This window comes from Saimiri boliviensis, chromosome 5 (genome assembly GCF_048565385.1).
Source record: "Saimiri boliviensis isolate mSaiBol1 chromosome 5, mSaiBol1.pri, whole genome shotgun sequence".
In the NCBI taxonomy this organism is placed as follows: Eukaryota; Metazoa; Chordata; class Mammalia; order Primates; family Cebidae; genus Saimiri; species Saimiri boliviensis.
Window position 1 is genome coordinate 96,805,765 of NC_133453.1, and position 17,393 is coordinate 96,823,157.

A 17,393-nucleotide genomic window follows, 5' to 3' on the forward strand; every position below is an offset into this window, starting at 1 on the left:
TTACTTAAATTACAACCATCAATATGTTTAGCATTGGTTATTCAATTTATATTTCTTGCCTTAATGAACATAAGAAGTAAATATTGACTGATTTTTAATGACATCCTTTTATAGCCTTCTTTATAACTTTGATGAGAAGCATAATTGCAACTGGTTTTATGTGAAATACCTTAAGGAACTGCATTATGCATGCCATTCACTGCCCTCTAGGAGCTTACCATGTAGGAAATATCCACATGTAGAATATACACATACGTGATTGCCATATAGATACATTAAAATTCAAATATTAACCGTAAATATACAGGTAACATGCAGAGATTTTTTTTTTCTAAAATGGACACAATGAGTATATTTCAAAGGTTGTGGGAGAGAGTGAAAAATGGATAGAAAAAACTGTTAAGGTCCGTGTTCAGCCAGTTTAAGTGACAATGAAGTATTTACTGTGAGCTCTAATGCATTAACTTTCTTTAATCTTTTTGTTACAATAGAAATTAATTGCATCAGGTAGTTTTGAGATCAGATAAACAGAAAAATAAATAAAGAAACATCTCTAGAAACCATGAAGAATTTAGTGTTAGAGAAGATGGGATTAGAGTTTTAACAAAATGATACTGTGGGGGGAAAGCATATTGAAGAACAATATGATGGGCTTTCTACAGACACAAATATGCTTGAACGCTGTGGGAGGCCAAGGTTTTACAAATGAGAGACACTTTCAGAATAACTCATGAACAGCTCTGGAATACGGGCCAGATGTTTGTTGTTGTCCTACTTTTTTAGTCAATTGTTTCTCTCTTGGGACTTTCTCCCCTTCACCTCTCTGAATACAAGTATGTTTATTTCTTTATATATAGAAATAATTTGCTAGTAGATGTATTATATATTTTCTATTTCTATTATTCTGGAACTAGATAACTCTAAGAATAGGATCTAACAGAAGTCATCAGTAAGTTCTGAGATAAATAAAATCAGAAAGATTTAGACATGTATTTATTGATACCTGGCCAACTTTCAGTAAAGCTGCTCCAGATTCTCACCAGAATTAGATATGGTCATTCTTTTTTAAATTATACTTTTAACGGTTCTAACAAATGCGCAGTGATGTCTTAATCTGCATCTCCATATAGAGAGATATTTTTAGGTTCTGGATCTTACCCTCTGAAGATTCTCATTGAGAAGCTCTGAGATAGGGCCTGGAAAACTGTTAACAAGTTCACTAGGTGATTTTGATGATTGGTCAAGTGTAGGGACAGAAGGGGAGTCATTCAAGAACGTAGGCATTGTCAGTGATGAGAATGATGAGTCAGGGTGTGAAAAAGTAGATCTGTCAACAATAAGAAAGCAATCCAATCAAAAAGAGGCAGAGAGCGGTGGCTCGACCTGTAATCCCGGCATTTTGGCAGGCTGAGGCAGGTAGATCACAAGGTCAGAAGTTTGAGACCAACCTGACCAACACGGTGAAACAATGTCTTTACTAAAAATAAAAAAAATTAGGTAGGCGTGGTGACGTGTGCCTGTAATCCCAACCTACTTAGGAGACTGAGGCAGGAGAATTGCTTGAATCCAGGAGGCAGAGGTTGCAGTGAGCCGAGATGGTACCACTGCACTTCAGCCTGGGTGACAGAGTGAGACTCAGTCTCGGGGGAAAAAAAAAAAAAAAGAAAAAAGAAAAGAAAAGAAAAGAAAAAGGCAAAACATTTGAACAACACTTCAACAAAGAAGACAAAAGGATAGAAAAATAAGCATTTGAAAATCTCCAACATGGTTGGTTGTTAGAAAACTGCAAATTAAAACCACAGTGACATACCGCCGCACTTTTTATTATAATGGCTAGGGGGAAAACTGTTAACATCAAGTGTCTGTGAGAATGAGAAGAAATTAGAACTCACATATTTCTGGGGAGAGTGCAAAATGTTACAGTCGCTTTGGAAAATAGTTGGCACTTTCTTATATAAAGTCAGAATTATGCTTTCCACTGAACCCTGCTTCTAGGCATTTACCTAAGAGAAACTTGTGTTAACACAATATTTGTATATGAATGCTTATATCAACTTTATTTGTAATAGCCTCAAACTGGAAATGACCCAAATGCCTATCAACCAGTGAATGGATAAAAAAAAAAAAACTGTGGTACATCCATACAATGGAATATTACTCAGCAAAGAAAGGAATGAAGTATTGATACACACAGCAAATATAAAATACATTCAGCTAAGTGAAAGAAGCCAGAATCAAAATTCTGCTATATTCTGTAATTCCATTTTTATGACATTCTAGAAAAGATAAAACTAAAAAAAAATGATTAAGTCAGTGTTTGTAAGTGTGTTGGGGGTAATAGAATGGTTGGCAGCAAAGGGGCTACACAAGGGAACTGTTGTGAGTAATGGAATTGTTATACAACCTTATTGTCTTGATAGCAGCACAACTCTGTTCATTTGTCAAACTCACAGACTTCTGCACCAAAAAGAGCATTTTACTGTATATATATTGTTTTTAAAGTAAACCAAACAACATATCCCCTCTCTCCAGCTCCTTAAGAGAAGGACAAATTTGTTTTTGTTCATGGACTGGGACTGATCCTTAGGATAATAATGACTTAGTAAATACTTATTTGGTCAATGAATGAGTTATTAAATAAATGTTAAATGTTAATATGAATTTTTATCCTGCTAACTTCTGTCTCATAAGTAGTAATAAAACCAGACATTAACCACTCAATCAATATTCACCGAGAGTGGAATAATAAGTCAAAATACTGAGAGAAGTACCAGTTATGTATAATCTGACCAGGATTTCTAAAACAGGCAGCTACCTTCAACCAATGAGCAATGCTACAGATTTTGAATAAAAGAAATGTCACTCTTGGTATCTATTTCAAAGTAACTAGGAGAGTATTCCATTGCTATTAAAATGCAAACTCTGAAGCTTATCTTGGATATCACTTTGAAGCTATGTAGTCTTGAGTGCATTACTTAATCTCTGTGTGTGTGTGTATGTGTGTGTGTGTGTGTGTGTGTGTCTGTGTGTATGCATGTGTCTTAATTTCTTAATCTAACAAATGTTAATGATATTACTTCCCTCAGTGGGTTACTGTGAGAAGTAAATAAATAAATGTATGTGAGGAAGTTAGAACAAGGCCTGGCACGTAGGTACTTGATAAAATTCAGCTAATGTTAGCCTGTTCGGCAGTGTAGAACATATGCCATTCATGTTTCATCCCATTCTCTTGACATAGAAAGGTAAAAATATGTCTTCCTCATTTTATTTACTACACAATTACAATAATTGTAGACCGTTGTGGAAAGATTTTTAAAGAAATTAGAAATGCTAGTCTTTACTGCTTTTTAACACTTTTTAACCTAATTCTAATATAGTATTTGGAAAAAGAACAAACTCTATAAATCAGCATTTCTTTATTTAAAAAAATGAGTGCTTGCTTCGGCAGCACATATACTAAAATTGGAATGATACAAAAAAGACTAGAATGACCCTGCGCAAGGACGATATGCAAATTCCTGAAGAATTCCATATTTTTTTAAAAAGGAAAGGATTGAACTAGACAGTCTGTGGGGTTTTTTTAAATTTGAGGATTCTCATTTGTGCATTGGCAATGGATGAATACAGCAGTCTGACCACTCTCCGTGGGAAGCAGTGTTCACATGGCCAGATATATGCGACTTACAATGCACACACAAAGTGCATGCAAATTCCCCTCATCTATTTCAACTGAGTAAGGGTGACCTTTCACAATCTGGTTGAATTACAAAATGTTTTCTAGCTGCTACAAGTGAATAGATCATTTTCTTGTAGCACCCATAAAAGTCATACTTGCTGTCAACTTGAGAAATTTTGGCTCAGTGCTCATGTTTCTCTTTCCTTGTCATGGGAGAAAAGCAATTCTTCTTATATGGAGGACAAGATGTACCATGAGAAAATATGAAAAATTACCCATTCTTGGTCCCAGCGGCACCAGAAATTCATACTTGAAAATGAAAATATGTTTATATTTTTATATAACTGGCCAAACTATAGGTTTTAGTCTCCCCTGTAATATCATTGTTTAAGATAAGTGTGGGCAATACACATTTATAGATAGCCAGCTTCCCCCAATTCCCACCACAACATCGTATTTACTGCCTGACAGACTTCTGATGTGTTTGGCTATAGCGTAAATGCCAACTTGCATCACTGTCTAGAAAAAAAAATTTTAAGATAGCCTTTCAATGAGCTTACCTAATTGAATATGGTTTATTTATTAAATTTAGTCACTAGAGGTTTGTAGAGATGGAAAAAACACATTTTATAATAAATGATTATTTGGAAAAGCTCTAAGGTGTTATTTAACATATAGATTCCTTCATTATGGAATATGACCATTATGACTTGGTAGGCTGATCGCAGGAACAATCCTTCAGAACAATGAAAATGTCACCTGGCATTTCTTTTCAGCTGTCTCAATGTGGTTATGCATATAAGCTAAGAGAGAAAAATGGTACAACTGGATTGAAGCACAGCAGACTCATATCTTAGCAGATGTGTTGTTTAAGTCAAAAATGAGAGTAAAAATGTGCATCAAACTCTATGAAAGTTTGCACAGCTGTTGCAATGTTTTAAAGGTGGCAGTGTCTTGACAGTTTCCAAAAAGCAGGCAAAAATAAAGTATCAGAGTTTTTTAGACAGGATTTTGAAATGTTGATCTCCTTTATTCTTTAAATCATTTCATAGGCCAAATAACTGTCAGGTCTAGCTCATGTCTGCTTTGACTTTCTCTTTGGCTCTTCTTACCATTGTAATAGCTGGGCTTACCCTGTTCACTCTCTGTGAGCATATAGAAAATGGAGAGTGGAAATTTATGGAAGATGCCGGGTAGTAGGTCAAATCTATTCATCCTTGTTATCATTGTAATTCAAAACCTGCTTTAGCCTTCTGTTCGAATGCATGGAGCACATTCCTCACCACAGTACATAAAACTTTTTCCTATTTAGGTATTCTTAAAACTAAGTTAATCAATCAACTATTTAATAAATTATCACACACATGGTGTGAAATGTATGCTCTGGAAGGATTAAAATATACATAGGAAGAGAGTTGCTTTTATGGAAATTTTAATGTAAAGGCATGCTCAAGCTGCAGATGACACAACACCCACCAGGGTGACCCATCTAGGGTAAATATTTTGAGATCCTCTGGGCAGAGCTAATTGTCCTGTTCTTGGCTGACATAGCACTTGGTATCTCCTTCTTTCAATCACAGTTATTACCACACTATCATACTATTGTTACAAGTGCAGGTTCTAGCCTCTGGATACTTAGATTCAAATTTCTGCCTTTGGAAAATGCCGTTGTCTCCTTATTTCTAAATGGAAAAAATAAAAGTGCTTGCCTCACTGAGTAAACTTGTTGTTGGATTAGCACCATGATCTGACTTTTTTTTTCCCAATTATCTTTACAAAGCTTTATTGAAATTGTACATCAATGTGACAATAATTCAGTGTTTTGAAAACAGTAACACAAAAAGGGTGCCCCAAATTCAGGGATACCAAATAAATACTGGCACCCCAGGAACTCATTTCTCCCTCTCCCACTCCCATTGTTTTTCGTAAGTGTGTCTCACAGAAAGGTGTGGTATTAAAGTTAGATATTAAACTATTCCTGGTAAAATATTTTTTAAAAAAACTGACTGAAAATGGTTGTAATACAACCACAGTTTGAAATGGTTTTATGAAGTAGAAGTTACCTGCTGATTGACTGAGTGTGGGAAGTGTTTGGGATGGGAGGAAAGTTGTGAGGGAAAGAGGAGAGTTAGATGATGGGATAATAATGGTACCCAGTAATGCAAATAAGAAAAATTTATTTAGGAAAAAAGGAAATGTATGATTATATGCATGTCAAAAAAATGTCAATTTTCTCTGCTCTGGTTTGTGTTCCCACGTACATCACTACCTAATGTTATTAATTTTTTTAGACTTTGTCCTCAAATAGAATGCACAACCCTTTATGACAGCAACACTGTTTATTTGTATTCTCTTTATCTCCATTTGATAGGTGCTCAATAAATAGGTTTTGAATAACCAAATGGATGAATGAAGTATCTAAATGTGTATTCAAGAGGCAGATACGTATTTATGGAGGAATATCAGAAAAAGAATGACAGGGAGTCAAATAGGAAAGCAAAAAGGGAAATCAGATTATAGAGTAGCTGTGAAAACCTAGAGAACTCAATTAACCTGAGATTTTAAAGGGCTATGCCACACAGATTTTCATTTTTTTAAGCAATTCTGTATCATGAGAGCGAAAAAACAAATTAAAAAAAAAAAAAAAGATTTCAGCTGATTATTGACATGACAAGCTACCAGAAAAGTGAAGGAAGTTAAAGAACTTGCTAGAAAGAGGTTCTAGCAAGAATCAAGAAACTAGGTCTCAAGTGTAATTCTTATTGCTTATTTCTTAAGTGTAATCCCTGGACCAGAGGCCTCAGCATCACCTGGGAAAGGATAGGAACCATCATTTTTTAGGAAACTCTTCTTTGAGCTACTGAATCAGAAACTCCAAGGCAAGGGTCAGAACTATATTTTAATAAGTCCTCGAGGTGACTCTGATGCAGGTCGAAGTTAGGAACCAAAGCCCTAAATTGCTAAAATATCCAAAAAGTGAAAGTTTGCTGAAAAAGGAGTTAGGATAACCACCAGAATAAAGAGGACTATTGGACCAGATGTACAGACGTTTTAGTGGTTATAACAAATGATAATCTGATTTGATAATTAATTACTTCCTAGCATACTGAGATGTGACCCAAACTCTTCATACAGCTGCCTCGCCTATCAGGCAAACTCCTTTCAGTCACAGCTGCATTAGGAGGCTACAAACCTCCACACACAATTTTTCTTTTTATTGGACAGCTGCCTGATAGCATGGACCAAAATGGATTTAATATTCTACTAATTGGATAGGCATATTCTATTTTGTTAAAAGACTGAGAATAATAATATACTCCATTATTATTATATAAATTAAAAGCAAATCTAGAGGGAAAAGTGGGTAAAGATATCTGTTTGATAGCTACATGAAATGTTTCATAGAGGCAGGGCTGGACTGTCACAAAACAGTAGAAGGAAAATACTTACCTATACAAAATGTGAGAATTATGTGGTAACTCACCCTCTCAGTCTCAAACTACCTTTTCATCAGCTTTCCATTGTGCCTTGAATTTCACTTTTAGAAATTCATCACTTGGCTCAAGGCATTTTGTATCTAGAAATCTTATCTTAAAATGGGAAGGATTCTGGAAGAAGTAACATCTTCCCTTTACTCCCAACCATTGGCCTCTTCAGCAAGAGTTAGTTTATTTTAACTTAAGAGTATTGACTTTGTGTGAGTATTGACCTCGAAGAATGTACCAAAGAACATGTCTACTATGTTTTGCTTTGTGTGTGCTTTTTGATCTTGGTAACCTCATGGATTTACTGGGATATTCAGCCTTGACATAAAGTAGAAATCAACTTATTAAAAAGAAAGAATATGTGAATTTGAACCTTAAAAATTCATGCCAGGGAGCTAGGTTATACACACTCCAAGGCATTGAGATGAAGAATTAACATGGATACCAAGAAATAAGGAATTATGCTGAAAGTAGTCATAAACCAAGGTGGAACATGGAAATTGGGCAGGGGAGAAGGTAACAATATATTTATTGCATCAGTTCATTAGATATAAGAAAATGTGGGCAAGGATAAGTACACACATCAGAAGCTATAGGAAATTCTCCTTCAAGCTGGCCCTAGGGGGAAGGGTAAGGTTGTTGATAGAAAGGTACAGAACAAGAGTAAATTACCAACTGATTCAGATATAATTCTTCAGATAGGATGTGCTAGCTGTTTGTACCTTTGCAGTACCTGGTCTCCACTAATCTTTATCTGTGGTCTTTTAGACACAGCATTATAAAATCAGTGAGATTTGGTGGGGGGCAGTGGCTCATGCCTGTAATCCCTGCAATTTGGGAGGCCGAGGCGGATGGATCATGAGGTCAGGAGATAGAGACCATCCGGCTAACATGGTGAAACCCCATCTCTACTAAAAAAAATGTACAAAATATTAGCAGGGTGTGGTGGTGTGCACCTGTAATCCCAGCTACTCCAGAGGCTGAGGCAGGAGAATGGCTTGAATCTGGGAGGCAGAGGTTGCAACCAGCCGAGGTCCTGTTAGTGCACTTCAGCCTGAGCAACAGAGCGAGATTCCATCTCAAAAAATAAAATAAAATAAAATTAGGGAGATTTGTTTATTAAGTCCCTTTCACATAGCTTAATGAGAAAACACTGTACAGAATGAGCTATAGCCTGCAGTAATAGAAATGTCCAAGTAAGGAGTACACATTGAATGCCATGCCTTTAAATAAGTTGATGCCTGTAGTTGAAGTTCTTTTCAGTATGTGCCATGAACAACATCAAAAATAAATGTACCTCTTATACAAACTGCTCACCTTTTAAAACAAAGCAAATAATAATAATAATAAAGTGTTTCAAATTTCTATAATTACCTTTTCAAGCATAAACACATTAGAGATCATACCATCTACGCTTAAGTAAACAGTATTTCACTATTGATTTTTTTTTTTTTACATTTTGTTTTAAAGATCTCATTTTAAAGTCTGTTTTTCCATTATTTTTTTCTTGCTCATGTCAGAAGAACAAAGCAAGATGATTTAATTGGTCTAGGAGTGGCCAGATATTCTTAAATATATGAACTACCTAGTAAACTTTCATTATATTCCTATAAAAATAATAATCAAAATATACACTTCCGATCTGACATTAACAAGTCATACCGTAATAAGAAAAATCTAGTTTCATGCTCATTGTGTTTTAAGAGTGTAAATCACTTTATGCAAATTTACATTTTTATGAAGTAGGAATTCTGAATATTTTTAGCCTTGAAATGGCTTTAAAATGCAATAATCTTTTGGCACCAGAGCTTAACAAGGACAAATATCGTGCAGTGAAACAAAAGGTCACCTGATTGAGAATATTTAGATATGTTCTTTATTCCTATGCAAAAATAGTATATTTTTTGTTCTATCTTCCACAAAGTGAGATGTATAAGGCTTTTTAAATTTTTTATTATTGTTTTAAAAGTAGAATACTTTTGTTATTATTAAAATATCTACTTTTTCTGTTTAATATCATTGCAACATTCCACAGGGCAGCTAATTTTTGCAAATAAATTATACCACTAGAAGTTTTCTATAGGAAGTTATATTCTGATTAGAGTTAACACCACTCTTAAGTATCAAATAAAAATGTAAAATCTTTCCTTGAAGAAGGAGATTAAACCTGTATGTGCTTTCTTTATGGAGATCATTTTACTACTGTGGTATTCACAAAATAACAAATATATAGTTTATTAGCGTCAATATTTAAAATGCTAAAACGAATGTGAAAAACTAGGTATCTGCTGGTACTTTTTTCCTTATCAATTAAATCCTCATTAGCTCTATGAATTGTAATATAATGATTTATCAAAGTCAAGTAATGTTGTGGGCCTTTTTCTTTTCCACTGTGACACACACACCCACAAAGATTTTTTTAAATCTCAAAAATCTATTCAACATAATTTGTATGCAATAAATAAACAAGAGAATTTGGTAGTGTCACCAGTAATATTGTATGCTTCATTTATAATTATCATTGCTGATGAATCATTATATCTCTGGAATGCAAGTGCATATGGGAATGCCGAGGATTAGAGGTTTAAAAAGGAGAACATATGTTTTCTTCACTGCATTGTCAAAAGTTTATTTTACTTCATATGAGGCTAGCATTTATTATAATATTAAGATTCAATGACTTTTTGTAGAAATTCAAAGAGAACATTCTATTTTGTGGTGCCAGATGTACTTACTGTCATTCACAGAAGTACATCTTAGAACTTTGCAATTAGTGTCTAGAATGAACATTTACTAGTTGCTTTGCTTTTCTAGCAAGAATCAAGAGAGCAAGAAAGTAAAATTGACCTGAACTTGCAGAAGAGTTCAAATGCTAAATCCTGAAATTAATTAGAAGATGTATGACCACCCTTGATCTTGATTCTAATCCAATTCTAATTAAACTTACAACACGAACCAAGAATTCACACACTGGGAAGCCTTATTTTTTTAAATTTATTCAGTCGTTTTTAGTTACTCCATTTCATACACAGGCTGGAAATAAGTTCCAATTAGCTGAGCTACTCACTGAACATTCTCTGTGGTTAGAAGTACAAAAAATTTTTTAACCAGTGAGTGGACAGAAAACAGAAAACATGTGATGGATGAATGATTCAGGAGACGGTAGAGTCAGAGAGAAGTTCCTTTTGTAGTCGCTGTTTTATTCTGAACTCTATTAATAGCTTAGTGGCCTGTACATATTAGTATAGTGTCTTAGATTATCTCAAGGGAACAAAAATAAAACAGAAAATCCATAAGGAATATAAGTTCCTCAGTGGTCAAGGTCTTCCATCAAATGCTCGGAACATGTGTTTGTCCTCTTCCAAAACTCTCCTCTGTGTACTCCAAGGTCTGAGGGACCTAGAAAGCCCTGAGCATGCTTTGGGCCTCCCCAATATCTGGACCTTCATATCAACCTTTAGGGTTCTTGTGAAATGTCACCTAATTTCTGACATATTTCCTAAACCATTGATGATGGATTTGGTCCTGTGAACCACCAAAGCATCTTGATTGATTGTCCCTACCTTGTTCCTTGATTGCCTGTACTCTAAGCCTTTTTATAATTTTGATGAGGATACATCAGTGAGCCAAACCAACACAAATATCTTCTCTCTTGGAGATTACATTCTAATATGGTGAGACAGATATCTAAACATAATAAAAAAAGAAAGGTTGTGATATTTTAGAAGGAGTTAATGGCAATGGAAAAAATAAAGCAGGGGAATGTAAGTGGAGATTGTGGTCATGAGGGAAATTATAATTTTAAATCTAGTGGTCAAGTAATGCCTCACTGAAAAGGTGACATTTGAGCAAGAATTTGAAGAGCTTATTCAAGATCTGGAACACTGCATTCCAGGGAGAGGGAGTGACTTGGGAAATGTCCTGAGATGGGAGTTTGGCTGGGGAAGAGTAATACAGAAGAGGAACAGGTGGAAGTCAATGAATCATCCTGTCCCAGATGTTAGAAATCATTAAACAGTCCATGCTCATGGTTAGGAAGAATCAATATTATGAAAATGGCCATACTGCCCAAAGTAATGTATAGAATCAATGCTATCCCCATCAAGCTACCAATGACCTTCTTCACAGAACTGGAAAAAAAAAAAAAACACCTTAGACTTTATATGTAACCAAAACAGAGCCCGCATAGCCAAAGCAATCCTAAGCAAAAAGAACAAAACTGGAGGCATCACGCTACCTGATTTCAAACTATACTACAAGCCTACAGTAATCAAAACAGCATGATACAGGTACCAAAACAGAGATATAGATCAATGGAACAGAACAGAGGCCTTGGAGGAAATGACACACATCTACACTCATCTTACCTTGACAAACCTGACAAAAACAAGCAATGGGGAAAGGATTCTCTGTTTAATAAATGGTGTTGGGAAAACTGGCTAGCAGTGTGCAAAAAGCAGAAACTGGACCCCCTCTGACACCTTACACTAAAATTAACTCCAGATAGATTAAAGACTTAAGTATAACACTTAACACCATAAAAACCCTGGAAGAAAACCTAGGAAAAACCATTCAATACATAGGCATAGGCAAGGACTTCATGACTAAAACACCAAAAGCATTGGCAACAAAAGCCGAAATAGACAAATGGGATCTAATTAAACTCCAGAGCTTCTGTACAGCAAAAGAAACAATCATTAGAGTGAACCAGCAACCAACAGAATGGGAAAAAATGTTTGCAATCTACCCATCTGACAAAGGGCTAATATCCAGAATCTACAAAGAACTAAAACAGATTTATAAGAAAAAAAACAAACAGACCCATCCAAAAGTGAGTGAAGGTTATCAACAGACACTTTTCAAAAGAAGACATAGATGAGGCCAACAAACATAGGAAAAGATGCTAATCATCACTGATTTTTAGAGAAATGCAAATCAAAACCACACTGAGATACCACCTCACTCTAGTTAGAATAGTGATCATTAAAATATCTGGAGACAACAGATGCTGGAGAGGATGTGGAGAAATAGGAACACTTTTATACTGTTGGTGGAAGTGTAAACTAGTTCAACCATTGAGGAAGACAGTGTAGCACTTCCTCAAGGACCTAGAAATAGAAATTCCATTTGATCCAGCAATTCCAATACTGGGTATATACCCAAAGGATTATAAATTGTTCTACTATAAAGACACATGCACAGGTATGTTCATTGCAGCACTGTTTACAATAGCAAAGGTCTGGAACCAACCCAAGTGCCCATCGAAATGCCCATCGATGATAGACTGGACAAGGAAAATGTGACACATATATAACATGGAATACTATGCAGCAATAAAAAATGATGAGTTCGAGTCCTTTGTAGGGATATGGATGAAGCTGGAAACCATCATTCTCAGCAAACTGACACAAGAACAGAACATCAAACACTGCATGTACTCACTCATAGGCCAGTATTGAACAATGGGAACACATGGACACAGGGAGGGGAACATCACACACTGGGGTCTGTTGAGGGGCCAAGAGAGGGACAGGGGGTTGGGTAGGGAGGTCAGGGAGGAATAACATGGGCAGAAATGCCAGATGTGGCTGATGGGGGGATGGAGGCAGCAAACCATATTGCCATGTGTGTACCTATGCAACAGTCCTGCATGATCTGCACATGTACTGTGGAACCTAAAGTACAATAAAATAATTAATTAATTAAAAAAAGAAAGCATTGTTTGCAAATACAAGGACTCTGTTTTTACTCTGGCAAATTGGAAGTCACTGGAGAGTTTTGAGCAGAAGGGCACCGAAACCTGAATCGTGTTTCTACAGCATCACTCTGGATGCTGGATTGAGGTAGACTGCAATGGGGAAGGATAGAAGTGAGAAGCGGTAGAATGTAGCAGACTCTAGTAGGAGTCCAATACAATAAGCAAGTGACAGTAGTAACTTGGAATGAGTAATAGCATTGGAGGTTATAAGAAGTGGTAAGTTCCTGAACAGAAACTGCAGATAAGGCTCATACAATTTTCTGAGATTAGATGTCTGGTGTAAAAGAAAGGGAGGAGTCAAGGAACATCCCAAGGTTATATTGTATCATAATTAGCAAACTTACTTTATTTTTTTTCCACCGCTAAACTACTGAACTAACATATGCTCGCACACCGTACACCTGCATTCCTCTTCAATAATTTAGACTAACTGATAGTCTACACAATATGGTTAATTTCTCTGTGGATTGTGAAAATTAAAAATGAAATGAGGGCTAGTACCAGTTAAAAGATTTGAAAGGACTAAAATCTTTTATTCCAATTTTGAATTAGATGTAATTTTGCTTCAGGCTAGCTGAAAGAGTTCTGCAAGTGGCAATTTAAACTTAAATTAATCTCACTTTAAAGCCTTTTTAATAAAGCTTTTCTATGAAACAGTAAAAAGCCAGTGATATGAAAACTATAATATTCCCAGGAATATGTAATCTAAAACTATAACTTAATTTGAATTTTACTGTGCCTTTTAATTAAATTCAAGATCTTTACAGACAATTAATATACATATATAAGACATTTCTATCCAGAAAGTGATGTGAAATGAAGAATTTAGGCATTTATCTTGCGAGTAAAACCTCCGAATCTGGCTTCTGGGGAAAAAAAAAAGGGTAAGTCAGGATTGGAATTTCATTAGATTTAAATACTAATTCAGCAATTATTCAGTTCTATATTTGACTTAATCTACATGGACATGGAAATATTTTTGAGGTAGATAAAAGTCTAACTTATGCAGACTTTGAAACTGAAAGTATTTTATGTCAAGATTGTGTATTATTTTCAAGGAAAATTAGATAAAATTAGGCAAAAACAGAAAGTTATGATAAATATGGCTTGGATTTTATTATTAGAGATACAATATAAAAATATACAATGTAAGGAAAGTAAATAAAAGAACCACCAAAATATCCTATTAAAATCAACTCTTTTCTGTTATTTTGAATCACATTATATTCTGTTAAGGAAGTTATTACAAACAGATTAACTGCAATTCACACTTCTATCATATGTTATAAAGTTTAGAGTTGAAGTGTTTATATATTAATATAGCTGACTTTTGGTTATTCATTTCCACCTGAAGGGAGACATTTATTTAGAAAATGGCATGGCCATTCCAGGAAAAGGAGACAGCATGATTTAAATATCAACTGCAACTTAAGAAGAATGATGACAATAATGTTATTATGGGCACATTTAATCAGAGAAAGTGACAAACAATTTGTTGTAAAACACATAAATACTAGTTGATAACTCATTCTAGCCACATAAAGGACACTAACTTTTTCACACCAACACAGAGAAAATCTTATGTATAACACGTAATTACTTATACTACAAATGACAGACCATTGAAAATGCGTGAGCCTGCTATCATGTGTTCACGCTTTGTTGGTAAAATGGGATAATTATGGAAACACCAAAAAAAAAAAAAAAAAAAAAAGAGCCTGTAAGTAGGTAGATGAGCACAAATGGAAACATTATTGCTTCATATTGAACAATTTACAAAAATTTTTTTGAGGCAGGGTCTTGCTCTGTTGTCCAGGCTGGAGTGCAGTGGCGAGAACAGGGCTCACTGTGGCCTTGACCTTCCAGGTTCAAGCAATCCTCCTGCCTCAGACTCCTGGTAGGACCATAAACATGCATCACCATGCCTGGCTAATTTTTAAAAATTTTTATAGAGACAGGGTCCCTCTATATTGTTCAGGTTTGTCTCAAACTCTTGGGCTCAAGCAGTCCTTCTCCCTTGGTCTCCCAAAGTGCTGGGATTACCAGTGGGAACCAATGTGACCAAATGGCAATTCACAAATATTTTTCCATAATTCAAAACAATATTTACTGAGCACCTACCATATGCCAGACTGCTTACAACATGTGGGAACTTGAAAGATTAGACAAAGACAAACATAACTAGGAATTACTGCATTTAATTTAAAATCAGATAATCCTAGAATGCAACATATATCATTGGGACAGAATTATCACTTATCACATAATTAATTATCATTATAATTAAAACATATTACATAAATATATTCATAACAAAAGGCTAATTTCTCACTAACACATTCACAATTCATGTTTCAGTATACCTGCCTGCATATTAAGTAAAGGGAAAATACCTTGCAGAAGGGCAAGGACATCAATTTCATAAATTTCCTGCCTCAGATGATTGAGTGCCAGTGTTTCTAAGGCTAATTGTTTTATCTTTAGCCTTTATATTACTCCTTCTTAGCTCTTTAAGTATCTATCAACTAGTTCTCCTAGTCCGAATATGCAATATTTTTCTCCATATATTTTTTCTATATCACAATCCTAGGGTAACAAAGCCGTCTCGTGCAGATGCAGCTTTCTTGATTTCCCTTCACATCCACACTTACTCTTTCTTTCTTTCTTTCATTTTAAAATTATACTTTAAGTTCTGAGATACATGTGCAGAACGTGCAGGTTTGTTACATAGGTATGCACCTGCCATGGTATTTTGCTGCACCCATCAACCCATCATGTACATTAGGTATTTCTCATAATGCTTTCCCTTCCCTATTCCCCAAACACCTAAAAGGCCCCAGTATGTAATGTTCCCCTCCCTGTGTCCATGTGTTCTCATTGTTCAATTACCACTTATGAGTGAGAAGATGTAGTGTTTGGTTCTCTGTTCCTGTGTTAGTTTGCTGAGAATGATGGTTTCCAGCTTCATCCATGTCCCTGCAAAGGACATGAGTTCATCCTTTTTTATGGCTGTATAGTATTTCATGGTGTATGTGTGTCACATTTTCTTTATCCAGTCTATCATTGATGGGCATTTGGGTTGGTTCCAAGTGTTTGCTATTGTGAATAGTGCTGCAGTAAACATACATGTGTATGTGTTTTTATAGTAGAATAATTTATAATCCTTTGAGTATGTACCCAGTAATGGGATTACTAGGTCAAATGGTATTTCTTGTTTCAGATCCTTGAGGAATTTCCACACTGTCTTCTATAGTGGTTGAACTAATTGATACTCTTACCAACTGTGTAAAACTTTCCTATTTCTCCACATCCTCTCCAGCATCTGTTGTTTCCTGACATTTTACTAATCACCACTCTAACTGGCATGAGATGCTATCTCCTTGTGGTTTTGATTTGCATTTATCTAATGACCAGAGATAATGAGCATCTTTTTTTAAAATATTTGTTAGCCACCTAAATGTCTTCTTTTGAGAAATGTCTATTCACATCCTTTGCTCACTTTTTGTGGGGATTGTTTTTTTTTTTGCAAATTTGTTTAAGTTCTTGCTAGATTCTATGAGCCCTTTGTCAGATGGATAGATTGCAAAAAATTTTTCCCCATTCTGTAGTTTGCTTGTTCACTCTGATGATAGTTTCTTTTGCTGTGCAGAAACTCTTTAGTTTAATTAGATCCCATTTGTCAGTTTTGGCTTTTTTTTGCCATTGCTTTTGGTGTTTCAGTCATGAAGTCTTAGCCCATGTCCGTGTCCTGAATGGTACTGCCTAGGTTTTCTTCTAGAGTTTTTATGGTTTTAGGTATTACATTTAAGTCTTTAATCTATTTTGAGTTAATTTTTGTATAAGGTGTAAGGAAGGGGTCCAGTTTCATTTTTCTGCATATGGCTAGCCCGTTTTCCAACACCATTTGTTAAATAGGGAATCCTTTCCGCATTGGTGTTTTTGTCAGGTTTTTCAAAGATCAGATGGTTGTAGATATGTGGTGTTATAATGTAACACACTTACTTTTTCTTAAAGATCTTATTTTCCTTGAGTTCATATACCTTTGGAATTCTATTGACCTGTATTATATATTTATAAAAGTAACTTCAGGTCAACTTATGGTTGCTAACTTTTTTGTTTTACCACAAGAAAACAATTTATATTTTAATTCCCATTTAGTCTTATTACTACCATTTTATTTAGAAAAGGATTTAAATCCCCCAACAGAGAAAACAAATCTTTATAGAATCTTTTGATTATTTACTTTTCAATTTTTATTTGTTTGAATTACTTTTAGTTTGCTTTTGTTTTCAAATTTCACCATGGGTCAGCAAAAATATCATTATCAGATTAATAGCAGATCCGAGAATAGGTTTTGGGGCCTGCTGGTTTCCCTCTTTTTCCTACCTCACCGTGTATCTTCTCTGCATTCCTTGCTTTCTGCCCTCGCTTGTCTCTGTGGCACTTACAATGTAACTATGACCACACAGCAGCT

General features: G+C 35.2%; 1 protein-coding gene and 1 non-coding gene across 5 annotated transcripts in view; both read left to right on the forward strand.

Annotated features, from left to right (window-relative positions):
- LRP1B (LDL receptor related protein 1B) overlaps nt 1-17,393 on the forward strand; it is a 1,884,038-nt gene that overhangs the window by 102,385 nt on the left and 1,764,260 nt on the right. The gene's annotated exons all lie outside the window — the stretch shown is intronic.
- LOC120364410 (U6 spliceosomal RNA) lies at nt 3,433-3,538 on the forward strand. The gene has a single exon (XR_005579672.1). It is a non-coding gene; the product is annotated as a U6 spliceosomal RNA (small nuclear RNA).